This window comes from Podarcis cretensis, assembly GCF_951804945.1.
Source record: "Podarcis cretensis genome assembly, chromosome: Z".
NCBI lineage: Eukaryota > Metazoa > Chordata > Lepidosauria > Squamata > Lacertidae > Podarcis > Podarcis cretensis.
Window position 1 is genome coordinate 11,925,379 of NC_137184.1, and position 18,853 is coordinate 11,944,231.

The window sequence follows — 18,853 nt, forward strand, 5'->3', positions numbered from 1 at the left end:
CCAGAGTACTGCAGTCAGCAGCAGGGTCTGGGTGGAAATCAGGGAAAAATGGACGCACTCAAAAACTTTTCTTTCTGGATTTTCACTGTTTGAAATATGGTAACCCTACGATATACAAGAATATGCAGAAATTATGGGTAAATCAAAAGAACCTTGGAAGGGAAAGGAGGGAAGTCATTGAATGTATGGGTATAATGAAAGATATTAATGTGGAAATGTAAAATCTGAAAACTTTAATAAAAAATATTTTTAAAAAAAGAAATCATAACTAAGACCACCAATCTTGCCAGAGGGATTTCAAACAAGAACTTATAAGGTCTGGAAGAAGTTTGAACCTGGTGCCCGAAAAAACAACAACCAATAGAGGTACAGGCTGTGAGCTTTTCTACGTAAAGTATTCTGGGCCTAGGGAGCCACCACCAAAAGTATCCTCTTGCTTGTTGCTACCCTTAGCATGTTTGGGATTGCAATACTATAATACGCCAGTATTGACAAGCTTGCTGAACTCAGTGGCACTTCTGAGTAAAAAAAGGAATAGGATTTCATGGTTGGAAATCATGAAAGCACCATTCAGCAAATGTGAGGTTTGCTATCTGAGCAAATATGCTCACTATTAGAGTGTAATCCAATAACACTGGAGTACGGTAATTTAAACTGAATGTTCATCATAGGCATCAAAGCATCATTTTCCCTGTAAACAGAAGAATGGTATGGACTGCCTTTAAAAAAACAGCAACATTAAAGGGCACTTTGGAGCTAAGCTATGTTGTAGAGCTGCTGTGATATGCACAAATATGGGGGTTCTATAAGGATTCCAGCTTTTTTCTGAAACTGTTCCTGTTCCTTTAAAAGCTACACAGCTAGCAGAAGTAAAATATAGTATTTTGTTGGAGGGAAGTCCTACTGAAGTCCGTGAGGCTTCTTAATGCAGCTCAGATCCCTAGTTTGGAGGAAGTCAGATCTAATTCATGAGCTTTACAAGAGAAAACATGTTTAGCCTCATATCTTTAAATCCATCCCCCATTAAAACCAATGCTTAACTGTGGCTGGATCGTGAGGGTAGGATCTTATGCATAGGTGAAAAGGGTCTATTTGTTACACTTTTTAATTAGATTATAAATCCATATTTTAACTATTTTCTTTAAGGTAAATATCTTAATTGTCCCTATTGATTCAAGAAAGCCTAGGTAATATATAGGGCAGCAGTGAGTACTTAAGGTACGTAGTAGTCAAGCCAAGGTAAAGATCAGCACCTTGGAGATTTAATCGAAGGGCTACAACCCAGCAAGCACTGCTGTTGAATCACTTCCATTAATTAATTTCAGTGGGATTTATACAGGACAGGAACCCTGCATATGCCTTTTGACGAAATCAGTAGAGGGATGCACAGAGGCAGTCTTTGCCAGAGCACATTCATTTTGTAACAGAAGTTGTTTTCATGATGTCAGGATTTAAGGTGTCAGGATTTAAGACATATTAAAACTTATGAGATTCACCCTCAATGTACAAAAGTTGCCAAGCTCCAATCATACCTGACAATCCTTTGGGTTACATTTTTCTTTTCACTGAGTGACTTCAAGACAGATCACATACACATTTTTTTAAAAAACCTGCCTGCCATATAAAATTTATTTTGTGGTGACTATAATGGCATGGCATGCTGTACTGTAAGTATTTATGAAAATATTTTATATGAACATTCTGTTTACCATTATTTATTAATGCCACATTTAAAAATATTACGCTGCAAATTTATTCCAATGTGTATTAGTAAATAAATTATGCTTGTAATTTCTAATGCATTTTTAATTATGAATTTATCCATGTCTGCCTTTATTTATGATTGCAATGTCCCTATTGCAGTGCTGCATATATAATTGGAGACACTCTTAATTAAGCATCCTTGGACATTGCATATGACAAAATGTTCTGAGTGTGTGATTATTTTTGTTTTTGAAAGGGATAACTGGAATCAACAACTATTCTCTTACCTGTTGCCAACTACTAAGGAAACAGGAGACAAGCACTGTTGTCCTATGCATCTTAATTCAAAAGTGAAAGCTCTGTTTTCAGTGGGATTTACTCCCTAATGAATCATATTAAGACTATAGTCTAAAAACAGCATTAAAACTGGCTAAAATCCTAAAGCACATTTACCTGGGACTAAGTCATGTTGAAATCAGTTAGACATGTGTAGGATCCCAGACAGGAATGTGATAGTTATAATGTATGGTAAATCAATTTATCTCTAGCTAGAGCAGGGGTTGGGAACCTGTCGCCCCTCTCTAGATGCTGCTGGTCTACAACTCTCATAATTCCTGACCATTGGTCATGCTGGCTGGGGCTTTTGGTAGCCCAGCAGTAACTGCAGGTTCTCCATTTCTGAAATAGGCCTTTATCCAGAAATTTTGTATTTGTGTTTTACAGGAAGTACCGGTACATACTAAGATAGGAGCACACAGAATTACAAGCCGTCTGATATGACTCTGCTTAGTTATTTAAATACTTTTTGAAAGTGTTTGACAATGAAATAAACTACCTCATAAAGTGGTAAACTCTCCTTTATTGGAGGTTTCTAAGCAGAGTTGATGGCCTTCTGTCATAGAATCTTTGGTTGTGATTCCTGCATGGCAAGGTTAGACTAGATGATCCCAGGAGTCCCTTTCAACTCTACAATTCTATTATTCTGTAACTATACACTTTATAAACTAGCACCAGGTGCTAGTGAGAGCCAGTGGTTAAGAGTGGTGGACTCATAATCTGGTGATCCGTCCCCGCTCCTCGACCTGCAGCTGCTGGGTGACCTTGGGCTAGTAACATTTCCCTGAAGTCTCTCAGCCCCACTCACCTCACAGAGTGTTTGTTGTGGGGGAGGAAGGGAAAGGAGAATGTTAGCCGCTTTGAGACTCCTTCGGGTAGTGATAAAGCAGGATATCAAATCCAAATTCTTTTTCTTCTTCTTCATATCAATTATTTGACTACTTTTGCACTCGTACGGCAGTACAATGATTGTAGGTTTACTTCTCACTGAATAAAGGAGCAGCCAGCATGTTCTTTCCCTTTGAACTGCATAAGTAGAAGGGAAAGCATTGCTTGCATTTAAAATAAAGTGGAGACTCAGGAAAGGGAGAGGGGGGCACCAGTGCAGTGAACTTTAGCATATTGGACTAAGGCCCTGAAGACCTGACTTCAAACCCTCATTCATTCACAAAGCTCATTGGGTAACTTTGGGCCAGTACAGTGGTACCTCGGTTTAAGAACAGTCCTGCTTACGAACTATTCGGTTCACGAACTCTGCAAAACCGGAAGTAGTGTTCTGGTTTGCGAAGTTTACCTCAGTCTACAAATGGAAACCGAATGGTGGAAGGGCACTGGCGGCGGGAGGCCTTATTAGGGAAAGCGTGCCTCGGTTTAAGAACGGATTCGGTTTAAGCATGGACTTCAGAAACAGATTAAGTTCGTAAACCGAGGTACCACTGTATCTGTCTTTCAGACTCAACTACTTTACCATGGTTGTTTTGAGGATTAAATAGCGAAGAAAACATGCATGCTGTATGGCATTCCATGGAAGAAAAGCTACATATAAAAAAAGTAGTAGAATTAATTCAGCTCTAATGTATTCTGAGAAGTAGGGCTCTTGCATCTTTAATAGCTTTGCAGCAAAGCGAACTTTTTCAGGTGGTGTTCTCATACGCGAAGGGAAACACATGTTCGGTACCTGTACTTCTGTAGCGCTTAGTATGGCGTGTAGAAAGAATCCAGTGCCATTACACCTTATCACATGAATAAAGCTTAATATTGGAATAAGAAGTGAAGGGTTCTAGCCTCTCCAGAAAACCATGCCCCTCTGACCTTCCTTTAATGTCCCAAGAAGCGATTGGCTAGTTGTGGTGACTCGTGTCGTGTAAAGACATGCACTTTGCACATGCTCAAAAGGAGTTCTTGTTACTTGTAAGAAAACCGTAAGCCCCGGAAAGCAAGCTTATTATCTGAGACCTGCTCTGATTGCTCGCAGAATAACCCAGGTCCCATTTCCTTCATTACGAGTCAAAGAACCATACATAGCGTGGCCGGAAAACAGGGAGGGTGGGAAGCTAATGAAGCAGGAGCGCGCTAGGACCCAGGACCCAGCCCTCCAGAGGGAAGAGTTTTTTCGGCGCATACGCAGGACGCGGTCTGTTCTGTGTCTCTGTCTCTGTCTCTTCTGGATTCCTACCCCTCCTTCCTCACCCGATGATGATGAAGAGCATGCGTAGAGAACTCGGCGGGCGGCCGGCCTCGCTTTCCCTTAGTTCCTGTCACTTCCGAATGGAGGAGCCACCGCTTCCGGGTTAGGGCGTCTGTTACTGACTCTTGGCGTCAGAGGCGTCTCCTGTGGCCCCGGAAGCGGCTGCTCCGTCTCCTGGCGGAGCCCCCACCCTACGCGCCCCTCACACCCTCCGCCCTCTTCCTCTGCGGGGGCAGTAGGACGAGGGACTCAGCCCCGAGGGAAGGGAGCGGCGGCGCCCGCCAGGCCCGTAAGTGGGGAGCGGGGTCCCGGGGTCCGCTCTCAGTGCCCCTCACAAGATTCCCCTTTCTCTTCGCAGGGGGACCCAGGAGTCCTGGCTACCGGTCCCGCCCACTCTCCCACCTGTGCGCCGCCCCTTCGGAGGGAACCCAGGTGTCGGCGCTGAGGTGTCGGGTCCAGTGCCTCCTGTTCCTCTCGCCCGCTCTCCCCGCCGGGTTGTCACTGGTCAAGGATGTGGTCCCAGCCTCTGCAACCTCCGTGGCACCAGCCCGGGTCTGCTGCTTTCCGGCAACTTTCTGCTGGGATTTAAAACGACGTGCAGTTTTAAAAAACAGCACAATCTCCCAGAGGCGTACGCCTTAAATCAGGTCAGGCTGTTCGTCCATCGAGCTCAGTGTTGTCTCCTCTGGCTGGCAGCAGCTCTATGGAGGGTCCCTGTCAGTGGTCTTTGCCACCACTCGACTTGTGACAGGAGATGTCGGAGATTGAACCTGCAGCGTTTTGTTAGGCGGTGCACGTAGCTCTGCCTCTGAGCTGTGTTTGTCAATTGGGTATCCTCCAGATGTTGTTGGACTTGGAACCCTCGGCATCCTTGACCATTGGTCATGTTGGCTGGGGATGATGGGAGTTGGAGTTCAGCAGGATCTGGAGGGCACTGTGTTCACCATTGATCTGTAAGCACGTAAGGGGAGCCCTACTGGATTGCATCCAGTGCCCATCTGGTCAAGCATTCCATTGTGTTTTCACTTAGGCTGCAGTTGTGTACCCGTTTACTTGTGAGTAAGCCCTGTGGAACTCCATGGAGCTTCTGGGTGGGCATGTGTAGGGTTGTGCTGTCACTACCCCCCCCCTTACTTTTTTTGGCTAAACCAATAAATCTTTTGTGGATAATCTCAATTTAGAATATTGAAGATGGGATTTAATCCATACAAGACACTTATATGGGAACCATTAGCAGGTGGTTCCTCAGTCTCAGTTCAGCTGGAACCGGGGGGGGGGGTGTTGCACCCCATCTGAAGGATCAAGGGTTGTTGCCAAATACGTTCTACTCAATTGAAATTAATAAATCCTAGTTAACAATGTTCGTTATTTTCACTAGATCTACTGGAGTTGGATCAATTGCTGTTAAGCGGTCTCATGGTATAGAGTCTCATGGTACTTTTTACCTGCTTAGGTAACCCAGTTACACCCCTAATTGGATTTGGAGGACTTGGCATCAGTAATCTGTGCTCTGATATTTTAAAATTATTCATTAGGGTTGTTAAATATCAGGTGGGAATTTGTGTTGTGTTTGCAAGGGTGCTTGAAGAGAAGATATAGCTGTTAGCTGCTTTGTTGTGAAAATTATGTAGTTTAGAATTGGTATTTGCTTTATTATATGCTGTTTATATATTTTAAACTGTAAATTATTATTGCACTTATATCCCAGCTATGCCCTGTTTCCATGGTTGGAGGCTATATGCTACTGAGTAACAGTTATTGGAAACCACATGTGGGGAATGTGCTTCCTGTAGGCATCTGATTGGCCACTATGAGAACAAGATACTGGTTTAGATGGGCCTTTGGCCTGATACATCAGGGCTCTTCTTGTGACCACAAAAACATTGTGCTCAAAGTACATGCAAATAAATTGCTTTGCCATTGACCTATGTTCTTTCCTCTCTACATAAGCAGAGGGATGACATTTTGGAAGGGTGTACAGAGACATATTGCACTGTGTATTCCCTGTTCTTAAGGCTCAGGGCACTCTGTGTTGTATCCAACTAAGTTATACTCAGAGAAGACCCACTGAAATGAATGCACTGAAGTTGGACATGTCCATCAATTTCAGTGGGTCTACTCTGAGCAGGACTAACGTTAGATACAGTTGCATGGTCAACTGCAGTGCCTTCTGTTGCCATCTGCTCCTAGAGAGGCTATTTGCATAGGAGGAGGAAAAATTGGTGGTTAAACCTGCACTCTACCACCAGCTCCTAATTCACACAGTCCTGCCTCTTCATCTGCACAACACCTTTCTAGAGTTTTATTTCTGTTCACATTCAAGTGTGACAGAATATTGGAGGCTGGCTGCGCACCCCTTACCCACATCAGAAAGTAAGTAGGTAACACGCAATAATAAAATAGCCAGGAGATTATGGCACCGGGTCAAGTCTCCACTGAGTCTTCTGTGTGAGGAGGAGCTCTAATTATCAAATTACCCTGATAAAAAGGCTCAACCTATGAAAATAACTGCCAACTTTTATCAGTAAAAGACTCCGGGAGCTGTCAGGTGGACTTTCAAATCTCCCCTCCCTTTTAAAGCTACTTAAATCAAGTTTAGACTCCCCCATTGCAAAGCCCTTGAATCTCGCCTTCAATTTGCCCATCCCTGTTTTTAACACATGACAGTCTCCACTCTCTGTGTTAGGAGCCTGTGATGGGACTTTTTGCTTTGAAGGAGGAAAGAAAGAGGCTCACGGCAACGGCTGGCCCACTGCCCAGTGTTCGGGACCAGACTCTCCTGTTGCATGCTCCTGAAACCACAGGGGCAACTGGCAGCTGTGATAAAAGTTGCAAGGGGCGTTCATGTTAGTACAAGCCCGGTACATGGAAAAGCACTTCTGCAAAGGAATTAAGCACATGTTTTGTGTGTTGGTTGTCACACATATATTTCAATGAATGCTTGCATGGAAAAGGTAGCAAATAAAGGCTTACCAGTATTTGTGATACCAGTGGAAACATACCCACAAGGCCATCACATTTGTTGTATGTACAAATTGGATATGGTTCCGTACATTAGTGTTTTGGGGTGCTCATTTTGTTGTATAAAGTTGCTGACATGTTGGTTTTATGGCCAGTGGGTGGTATCAGGTGGTACTCTTAGTATTTCATTACTGGAAGGCAACATTAACCCCAGCAATTAATTAATTAAAGCCACAGATGTTGACTGATAAAAGTTAAAATCTCTAGAATGGCTTTTTTATTTTGTCAGTTTTGAATAAAAAATGGACTCCATTATCTCCAAAATTATGTTAGATTGACATAAGGGGAAAAAATGCAAAGTGTAAACGATAGATAAATATTTGGGGTGGGGTGACAAAAACAAATTCAAAAGCATCCTAATGTGGCCAGCATAGTCAAGACTACTATTTGTCTACTGGTATGCTGTGAGTGTTCTTCAGTGTTCCCTACATTTTAGCCTGCTCTCAAGTACTCTGTTGTCTTGCCTTCAGAGAAGGGGACAGTGTCTTCCCATGTTAGTCTAGAAATTTTTTGGAAGTTGTAGGAATCACCCTTGCTTCTTCCAGACATCTTCAAAGTACTTTGTGAGCCAAGTGAAAGACCTTGTGCCTTTCTTTCTCTTCCTGTTGGTCCAGGAAATAGCGCTCTCTCAGCCCAACCTACCTCACAGGGTTGTTGTGAGGATATAATGGGAAAGGGGGAGGTGTTGTATTCTGTCGAGCCCCTTGGAGGAAAGGTGGAATATTATAAATAAATGCAGCCAAGGCTAGGAGCATGTCCTCACACCCCTAGTTGGAGTCTCTGGGAAAGATGGGGGAGAGTCAGTATGGCATAGCAGTGACAGTGCTGGAGAGCTTTGTGTTCAAATGCCTGCTTGGCCTGGTCTACCTCACACTGTTGCTGTGAAGATAAAATGGAGTAGTAGCCTGTATACATATTCACTGCCACTTTGAGGTTACTGGAGAAAGAGTGGGATGTAAATGCTGCTGCTGCTGCTGCTTCCTCCTCTGAAAAAGGAGCCCTGAGAATCTTGCCTTTCACTTTTTAAAAGAAAGCCAAACTAGGAAAATACGCATATGGCTATGAGCTTATAAGTAAATATATAGGCAGAAGCAGCCATAAAGGGCTGAAGAAGATGGTGCCGGAAGCAAGTCTCCTGTGAGCCTCAGCAGAGTGAGTAGGAGCTTTTAAAAAATAATACAAGGCACACTCCCGGCAAACGAGCTTATATCTCAGCCAGATAAGGACTCCGGGAGTTGCTGGACCGCATTTTAAACATCCTCCCTTCCTTTGAGGCTCTTTGAAAGCCCCATTGAAATCCCGCTGAAGCTTTCCAAAACAACTTGAGGTTATCTAAAACTGCGGTTAATTACAACACTCCGAGTTTACTTCAAACAAATCCTTCAAATATATGGGCAGAATAAAGTAACCCAAATCTAGTCCGGGGATGGTACTCACAAGACAGAGTTATAAAGAACTGGGAATTTCTCTTACACAAGCTGCAGAAACGCCCCGAAGGAAAAAGCAGGCAAAAATCTTATACTATTTCAAACCAAAAGTAGACGATACAAGAAACATGGAGAGCCTGCACTCTCACAAATGGTCTGTCGAACGTACCTGGTGTGGGAAGGATATAGAAGCAATATATATAAGTACGTAGCTGAAGAAATCGTCACAACCTGGGGGAAACTGAATATGATTTTCTGGGTTCAGGGGATAGAGCTTTGACCTCTGCACCCAACCCCAACCCCCCAGCATTGCTTCTCACCTTGCCCTTTAGCTAGTTTTAAGCATGATGTGTTCAATAAGTTTCTGGATGAAAATTTGAATATAGTCATACCTTGGTTCTCAAATGCTTTGTTACTCATATGTTTGGGCTCCCAAACGCCACAAACCCAGAAGTGAGTGTTTTGGTTTGCAGACGTTTTTTGGAAGCTGAACATCCAATGTAGCTTCCAATTAAGTGCAGGACGCTCCTGCAGCCAGTCGGAAGCTGTGCCTTGGTTTTCGAACATTTTCCGAAGTTGAATGGACTTCCAGAATGGAAATTCGAAAACCAAGGTACGACTGTAATTAGGACAGGTTGCAGGATTCCTTTTTTGTTTGGCACTGAGTTTTGCTCACCTCAGTGTGGTGATACACATGCAAAAACACACACAGTCTTCAAACAAAGCCTGTGTCACTTGCCTAGCTGTTCATTGTCTTTCACCTGGAGCACAGTTAGTGTGAAATGGTGCTGGAGTCAGAAGCAGCATAGTTTTTTAGAGTGTTACCAGTGCGAGCTGTTTAATGCCTGTCCTTGTTTTCCAACCTAGATTCCACTATTTTCCACTGCAAGTGATTTTCGGAAAAGGTGTCTGGGCTTGGCTTGATTGTTTGCTGAACTCTTCAGCACATTTTTGGGCCAAAATTGCCATGGAGAAACTGAGAGCACCCTCTCTCTGCTCTTCAGTGGTTTAGTATGGTGATGTCAGACAGCTTTCAAGCCAAGGTTTGTGTGTGTAATTTCCAAGTCAGGTGCTTTAAGTCATTGCTTCTCCTGCCCACAGATGTGCTGTCTAGCTCTTGCTTCAATGCAAGCTTTTCCCTTAGTACTGCGGGGAGCCCTGTGTTGTGTGCCTGGGTGTGTGAGGTCACCTTTCAGCGCAGCTGGTCTGATGCTTCAAACTGGAATTAATGATTAAGTGATGATCTCCTCTGAGGGACGTGTGAAGGCTAACCTGTTGCCCTCCAGATGTTGCTAGACTCCACCTCCCATCAGCCCCAGGGGTGACAGAAGTTTTTGTCCAGAAACATCTGGTGAGCCAAAAGTTCCCCACCCTTAATTTAAACAAGATAGAACTTGAAATAGCCATTCTTAGCCATTTGATACACCAGCACATGTATCAAAGGTGGTGTGGGGAATCTTTGGCTCTCCAGTTGTTGCTGAACTACAACTCGCATTACCCTGGGGCTGATGGAAGTTGTAGTTCAGCAACAGCTGGAGGGCTAAAACTTCCCCAGTCCTGGATCAATGACTGCAGCTAGGCGTTTAACAAGGCAACAGTTTACCTTTTAGCCTGTGTGCATCACAGACAGCATGTTTTCCTTCCACTACAGTTCTATTTCTGCCAAATACTACATCATTCATCCTGCTGTCTGCTATTTAATGTAAGTTATGTAACTCTTTAGGTGTGTTATGTAACATACATTAAATCAATCTTAAGGCAACATCAAAATGTTAAAGTAATGAATTGCATATTTCTTATTGACTTTAAAATCTCAATGGCGATAATGTGAACAAATACCAATCATATTCTCTTGACTTACTTCAGTTCCCAACCACAGACAAATATGTGGACTGCATATCCTTTTCTGATTCTATTGGTGCTCTCTGTCAACCCTCGCTGCAAATGCTTTTACATTCTGTTCATTCGCACCAAGTTCACGTCTTGGAGCCTCCTTTGCACACAGAAGGTCTCATGACCAATCCCTGGTGTTTCATCTTAAAAGTAACTTGCATTAGTGTGATACTGATTTCTCTCTCTCTCTCTCTCTCTCTCACACACACACACACACACACTGATAGTGTTACTATCTAATAGCAACAGAGAGCATTCTGTAGCACTAATAAGAATGTACAAGGTGGCCATATCACACTCTCATTATACAGTAATCACTTAGACGATACAGTACCTCCACATTTTGCCACATAACTTCCTTTCTGGGAGAGATAGAGGCTGACCTCTTTTAAAAAATGAAAGCTTAAGACTCTGAAAAACCCAGGAAAGCCTTTACAGGCACTAGGTTGGCAACCCCTGGTCTAATGAGTATGAATAGGAAGGTTACCAGCCAGGATATACGGTAAATATCAAAATAAGTATTGTATGGGATTGTAAATGTGAGCCTTTGTGATGTACTAGCTAGACTTGAATGGGAAGACCTGGGCTTCTATCCAGCTCAGCCATGAGGCTTTCAGCGTAGCCTACCTTGCAGGTTATTTGTGAGGTCATACTGTGGGGGACGCAGGTGGCGCTGTGGGTTAAAGCCTCAGCACCTAGGACTTGCCGATCGAAAGGTCAGCGGTTCGAATCCCTGCGGCGGGGTGCGCTCCCGCTGCTCGGTCCCAGCGCCTGCCAACCTAGCAGTTCGAAAGCACCTCCGGGTGCAAGTAGATAAATAGGGACCGCTTACCAGCGGGAAGGTAAACGGCGTTTCCGTGTGCGGCTCTGGCTCGCCAGAGCAGCGATGTCACGCTGGCCACGTGACCCAGAAGTGTCTCCGGACAGCGCTGGCCCCTGGCCTCTTAAGTGAGATGGGCGCACAACCCCAGAGTCTGTCAAGACTGGCCCGTACGGGCAGGGGTACCTTTACCTTTACCTTTACTGTGGGGGATCTTACAAACACCACCATGCACTCTTCAAAAAGCAGGTCAGGATACTAATGTGATGGTAGTGATGGTGATATCCCAATGCCTTATCCGGTCCTGCCACTATGCACAATTTCATCCTGTTCTTGGTGGTTTAAACATAATTAAGCAAGCTGCCTCCTACACATTTAAATCAGACAAGATTCTCTCTCTCTCTCTTTGCAAACTGTTCCCATCCTGTACTGTTCAGTGCAATATCAGAATGAAAAATGACACTGCTTTGTCATCTGTTCCAATTGATATTGCACTCTTCACAGTGACAGCTGAAAAGGCCCACAGGTGCCATATAAAGAGGTGACCATGTTGTCATATTTCATTTAGGCGTCCCTCTGCAAAGCCATAATTACCTAATTAGGTTGTTAATTAGGAGATTAGCATTTCGCTATATTGATAGAATGCTCTTTGCAGGCGGGAGTCGAGAAACGGATTTGTCTGGCCTAATTTATAAGTGCTGCAATTTTCTCCCTCCCCCACCCCCCCAAGCCAAATACTTATTTATTTGCTTAAAATATTGATGGGAGGATAACTCTGTTGATCTAAGGAGTTCCTTTATTGACAAGCAAAGCTCCCACAAGATGGGGACAAGCAATAGAGGTAGGTGTGTGTATATATGTATGTATGAGGGGTGGGGAATATAATACCTGAGGTTGTGTGGTATTCCTTGATCCTCAAACTCAGTAAATAAAGCATTGCAGTTTGACTGACTAGTTTGCTGTACACCTATGAAAGCAAAAGCAGATTTTGGGCAGTCAACAAACCACAGCTGTTCAAATAGATTTATGGGACCCTGAACTCGCAAAAGATTCTTTGGGAGTTACAACACTGAGCTGATTCAAAGAGTTAGTAAAAGTGATTAAGATGGGACCTGCTCACTTCCCCATCCCAAGTAAATGTATTCAGTTGTAACTGTTTAGCCAATTGATTAAAAATCAAAGTTGGTTGACTCTAATATCTTCAGTGGTAGATTGCAATTCTGTTTTTGAAAGACATCTATGCACAGGCATTTTTTCCTGCTTTACAATTTCTAAGGCTGTTTTCAAAAGTTTTCTTTTAAAACAAATGTATTAAATTGGTGACTTCCTTCCTCTCCCCCTTACCTACCTACCTACCTACCTACCTACCTACCTTTCTCTGTCTCTCAGATATGTAGGAGTTGGAACATAGTGAGGGGGCATAGCTCAGTTTTGAATGGAGAAAGTCCCAGGTTCAAGTCATAGCATCTTCAGTTAAAAAGCATCTTAGGGGAAAGGGTTGAGAAAGACCCTCCTCTCCCTGAAACCTCTGAGAGTCACTGCTCTGGTAGACAGAACTGGACTATCTGAACCGGTGGTCTGACTTGGGATAAGGCTCAAGCTCAACAGTTCTTTTAAGTAGGTAGTCTGTTACTAGTTCCTATAATTGCATAATTTGTCTCATCCCTTGCTCTGATGTGTTTACATTTCTCCCTCTTGTTCACCTCTCTCAGGTATGGAGGATTCTTGTCTAGTACAAATATTTTTGTTGTTATTTACAGTGGTACCTTGGGTTACATACGCTTCAGGTTACCGACTCCGCTAACCCCAAAATATTACCTTGGGTTAAGAACTTTGCTTCAGGATGAGAACAGAAATCGTGCTCCGGCGGTGCAGCAGCAGCGGGAGGCCCCATTAGCTAAAGTGGTGCTTCAGGTTAAGAACAGTTTCAGATTAAGAACAGACCTCCAGAACGAATTAAGTACTTAACCTCCTTTCTTCCAAGGAGCCCAAGGTGGCATACGTGATACTATTTCTCCCAATTTGATCCTCACAACAACCCTGTGAGGTGGGTTATGCTGACTTGCCCTAGGCCACCTAGTGAGTGTCCTGGCTAAGCAGGGATTTCAACCCAGGTCTCTCAGGTTCTAATCTGATACTCAAACCACCACTATGCCATCACTCATTGTTTAGAAACATAAGGCATTTCCATGTGGCTTACAACATTTGGAAACATAGACAAAATCAGAAAAAAATAGCAATGCATTTCAATCAAAGCCACCCAATAGCCCATAAAAAACCTAAGAAAACAGCAGCAAAACACACCACCAATAGTCTTCATAACTATTAGTCATGACAGCGACATACTCCTTCCAGCATCTGACACAGTCTACCACTGAATATCAGCTTTTGGGGAGTGGATGATTCTTGACAGGGAGATATTCCTCTCTTACCACCAATGTTATAATAGCCAGCGCTACATTTTCAGCTTTATATATGTACTAATTGATAGCCAGGCATTCATTTGTTTTGTTTATTAAGGAATTTTTGCCCCAACTCTCACTGATCCTGAAGGCAAGCCAAATGACAAGTATAAAAGGCAGGCTGTGTTGGGAGAGAGCTTGTATTTGGCTGCTGAACTGAGCTAGTTTCTGTGTAGTTCTTACAACAACTCAGTCAATTTTATTCTCCCCACATTTCAGATTGGGGAGGGCAGGCACTGAGGCCTCTAGGGAGAGTGACTTGCTGAAGGCCTCTCGGTGAGGTGAAATTTGCACACAGCGCTGCTTTGCTCTTAACCACTGACTGCATTCACACATGACACTAAAGCCATGATTTGAGCCATCTCACAAATGTGCAGATGAGGTTTATTTGCTTTCCAGCCTCACTTGCCTCATGCTGTTATTGTACTTTCATGAGCACCAGTGATGGGTGCTGTTGGTTTTAGACACAGCACTAAGCTATAGCTTAAAGCTTGTCATGATTCACAAGCCAATAATAAACCATTGTTCCACATCGTGGTTTGCTGGTAGAAACAAAGCTTCATTAATCTGCTGGGCTGGGCTTGACTGTTCAGACAAACCATAGTTAAGCTAAACAGACCATTGCTTAGCATTATCACACTACTGTTGCTCTTCCACTGCCACTCTGTTTTTTATTCATTCTTGGTCATGTGATTAACACTGAAGGCACTGATGTAAAACCACAAACCTGTATTTAAAAGGAGGTTTTCTGCATCCAGAATTGGTACCCTTTAACTTACATAAACTTGTTTTGTTTTCCTTGCCTGCTGTATTTTTGAGATTGTAAGAATTGTGTTGTGCTCACGTGACACTTCTTTCAAAACTGATGCATGTATAAAAAAAAGTACATATCCCTCCCCACAAAAAAATATAATGGGGAGCCATTCTTTACTAATGGCCCAGCAGATACAGCTGGATCCAGATTTACTTTCTTTGAACACATGGGACCAGAGGCTACAATTTGAAGAGAAATAAAGGGAGGAAAGGAATTATTTTTCAGATTCCAATTTCCTGTTTGTAGTCAACCAGCTTTTGATTGTGTCCACCTGCAACACTCGTATAATGTCACAAAGCTTCTGTCTTTGTGATGATGCAGTCATTGATAACTTCCATTCCCCAAAAACAAATTGCTGGTGCAACGTAGGTTCAGGCAGGGCTGCTATTATTATTATTATTATTATTATTATTATTATTACTGCTATGGATCACTTCCCCTCCCAGTGCTTAAATATCAAAGCTTTTGTCTGATGAAAGTTCCAAAATAAAAATAAAAGGGCTGCCTTACTGGGTCAGACCAAACTAGCCTGGCTTTGTATCAGACGACATAGCCAAGGCACCACAAGGCAGGGCATGATTTAGTTACATAGTAATTTGCAGATTTATAAACCACTTCATAACCAAATATTATCAATGCAGTGTATAAAGATAAATTACAAAAAACCCCATAGGCTCATTTAACTAAAGACAACAAAACCATATATGCAGTTGAACAGTTATTATGTGTGCTGGTCCCGGGGTTGGGGGGGGGGGTTTACCTTGCGGCGTGGTCTAAGTCCGGTCCTAGGTCGACGGTAAGGAGGCTGCCTGTCAGGGACAAAGCCAGGTCCAAAGCGAGGAGTCAGGCGTGGTCAGGAACTCAGGAGGCAACCTCACCTTCCCCTGACAGGGCTGGGAGAGGAGCACCTGCAGGCAATGGGTCCTCAATCACCTCTGGAGCCAGAGCGGATTCAGCTGGTGTCTGCTCCTGAGGATCCGGCACAGGTGAGGGCCCTTCAGATTCAAGCCCCTACCCCAGCTCAGCCGGCCCTGGAGGCAGGGACTCCTGTGCAGGCTGGGATTCCTCAGGTTCAGCCTCTGAATCAGATTCCCAGGCCATCACATTATTCCATAAAATGACTGGGTCACACTTCAGGGAAAGCTTTCTTAAGCAAACAGAGAAAATGTGCTCAGTAGTCTCCTAAATATCAAGACACTAGGCCCTTGTCTATTTTTTAGTTCATAACTAATTCTAGAAGGCCACAGCTGCAACACTAAAAGCCCTGTCTCTGTTATTACTATTAACTATATTTGTTAGTCAGTTTTCTTCCAAAGTAACCCAAAACGACTTACACTAAAACCAATAAAAACCACAATAAAAGTATGAAATCACAGCAATACAGAAAAAAGGCTAAAAACCACAACTAAATAAAATTCTCACTAAAAAAGATCTCAGTGCCACCCTTCAAATTAAGAGCCAAAATTCTGAGAAAAGAGAAAAGTATTTGCTTGTTGCCTAAAGCTGAATGAAGATGGTACCAGGTGTGGCTCCCTAGGGAAAGCATTCTACATGCAGGGGGTGGGGTGGGTGCCACCCTCTGGACCTCCCATAGAGGAGTAACACAAAGAAGTGCTCTAGGTCATGATTGCAGGGTCCTTGTCAATTTGTATGGGGTCCCAGAGTCTTGAACCACTTAAGACTTTATAGGTCAAAACCAGCATTTTGAACTGAGCTTGGAAACTAAAACCAATTTTGGGGCATGTGGTTCTAACAATGTCCCACCTGAGGAGCACAATTGTCAGGCAGGGATAATGAGGGGAGGCAGCCTCATAGATTGATGGACATCTTCTGTTTGTTTTGTCCTAAACATCTGGTAAGCAGAGGTGGGCTGCATATCCAACTGACTATAAAAGCTGAATAGTTTTGTTTTTGTCCCCTTGACTCCCTTGCAGCTGAAAGAAAGCCAAGCTATTTGTGAGAAACCTCGCAAGAAAGCCCAGAGCAGTTAAGCATCCTGAAGTCGGGGTTCAGCATGGAAAGATTAAGATAAATAAATAAATAAGCCGCTGCATCTGCCGTTAACATGTTGTTAACTCCCTCGACAGACATTAAATCATTTTCAAGTACAATAATAGTGTGGGAGGTAAATTAACTCACCATTAACAATCTTATAAATACACAATTAACATACCAGCATTTATATGACATATTGATGGGGCAGCAGTAATTTTTGATGGGGAGTTTAGCAGTTTGTTTTATTTTATTTTCCCCATTCCTGGCCTTTGAGGTGCTTTAGGCTTTATTGAAGTTCTCAGTGCCGGCAAAAGCTGAGCAGGTAGCGCCTTCTCCCCCACCCCCACCCCCCTGCAAATAAATCTCTTATCTCAAAATGGCAACACAGGGAGGGCTGCCTGCCTGTGCTGATTGGACATAGCTTCTCCATTCTCAGGCCACATTGATGTGAATGGTTAACTTAAGTGTCCTGAATTCTTTATTATTAAGGCTGGTGATTTGGAAGGGAGTTGGCAAAGATAGGAAGCTGCCTCTCTGCCTTTCACTAAGTCACAGTATGTGGCACCATTGTTAAAGCATCTGCACTCGCTGCCCGTCTACTATCATCGCTATGGTGGAAACCTGGTGGAGGAGGTCTGACTAATGCAGTCCATGCATTCGTAACCTCAAGGCTGGATTACTGTAATGCACCCTATGTGAGACTGCTGTTGGAATGGCTCCAGAAGATCCAGCTGGTGCAAAATGCGGTGGCCAGATTGCTTGTGGCTAATGTGTCACCATTGTTTGTCATATAATCAAAGAATTGTAGAGTTGGAAGGGATCCCAAGAGTCATCTAGCTCAACCCCCTGCAATGCAAGAAACTCAACTAAAGCTTCCATGACAGTTGGCCATGCAGTGTCTGCTTAAAAACCTCCAAGGAAGGAGAATCCACCACCTTCTAAGGTAGTCTGTCAAACAGCTCTTACTTTCAGAAGGTTCTTCCCATCAGTTCCAGCATCCTTTTCTCACAGTGGCCAACCAGATGTCCCAATGGGAAGCCCAAAAGCAGGACCTTAGTGCAAAAGCACTCTCCCCACTTGTGATTCCCAGCAACTTATGTTTAGAGGGTAACTGCTTCCTATAATGGAGGCTGAACATAGTCATTGTGGCTATGTACAGTCATTGTCCACAGTAGTTAGATGGAACGTGCATGTTCAGAGGGAACATACTTATGAATGCCAAACAGCCAATGAGACATTTGCCTTCATGCCACGCTTGGAAAGCTCTGCAGAAGCATCTGGCTGGTCAGTACTGGCAACTTAATGCTAGAGTAGGTAATTCTTCATTCTGATACTGCTGGACTGCTCTTACAATAATGATTTGCCTGAAACAATTCCTTTATTTTAAAGGTTTTTAACCTTTTAAAAAATAGCATGATGTTAATAGGAAATGCTGCATTCTGATCCTGGTTTGGTACCCTGGCTTGTTAATGAACTGCTTCTTTTACAAACCAAAGTTTCTCCAAAATCAGGCAAAACAAGGAGCAAGATAGGAAAAGACTCTTTAAAACTCCACCCCTTGCATGTGAGCCAAGACTGGTATCAGCTCATGCTTGTAAAGACAAATTGTGGTTTGCTCTTACGTCTGAACTAGGCTTGTCTCCTTTAAAAACAAAACACAGACTTTCATTTATCAGCAGCTCTTCCTCTTCCTTCCTCTTCCAAATCAGGAGGAGATAGTGAAGAGCCTGTGAGTCTGTAAAAATCCAATTCAGCTTTTCTACTTGAACGGCTCTGGTGTCTGTGTCTATAGAGTAGGCTTGTCACCCTTGAAATAAGGTGCTTTCAACAGCTTCCATCCACTTAATACAAATATTCATGCTGTAGTCACAGTGCTAGGTCTGCCAGGCCCAGCAGGGGTTTGCCAGGCACTTGGGTCTCGGGGGGGATTTAGGTGCACTGGGTGGGAAATGGTGTGTGGCTTTGCAGTCCCCAGTATGAGCCTGCTTTCCAGTGTCTCTTCCACACACACGCGACTGCTTCCATTTTTACAACTGCTCAATTTATAAGTTGCTTGCTTCATTGATAAAGTGTGTATCTCAGCAGAGCCAAAGTTCTTTCATTTTCATTATCTTTCATAGAATTATTTCCTCTTTCTGCAAACACTGCTTGAGGGACTGATTTATAAGTGTAAGAATTGGGAAATAGGGAGCA

At 43.4% G+C, this 18,853-nt stretch overlaps 2 protein-coding genes across 12 annotated transcripts in view; one reads left to right on the forward strand and one right to left on the reverse strand.

Annotated features, from left to right (window-relative positions):
• Positions 1-4,854, reverse strand: part of PBX3 (PBX homeobox 3) — a 240,090-nt gene extending 235,236 nt beyond the window's left edge. The window contains exon 1 of one of the 2 annotated variants that reach the window (XM_079962168.1): positions 4,631-4,854. The gene's annotated coding sequence lies outside the window, so the exon portion shown is untranslated. Of the gene's footprint in view, positions 1-4,230; positions 4,253-4,630 lie in introns of those variants that run through there. The other variant, XM_079962172.1, reaches the window with a different exon arrangement.
• MAPKAP1 (MAPK associated protein 1) overlaps positions 4,347-18,853 on the forward strand; it is a 181,937-nt gene continuing 167,430 nt past the window's right edge. For 4 of the 10 annotated variants that reach the window (XM_079962111.1, XM_079962110.1, XM_079962116.1 and 1 more), the window contains exon 1: positions 4,350-4,517. The gene's annotated coding sequence lies outside the window, so the exon portion shown is untranslated. Of the gene's footprint in view, positions 4,518-18,853 lie in introns of all 10 variants that reach the window. The other 6 variants (XR_013834848.1, XM_079962109.1, XM_079962112.1 and 3 more) reach the window with 5 other exon arrangements.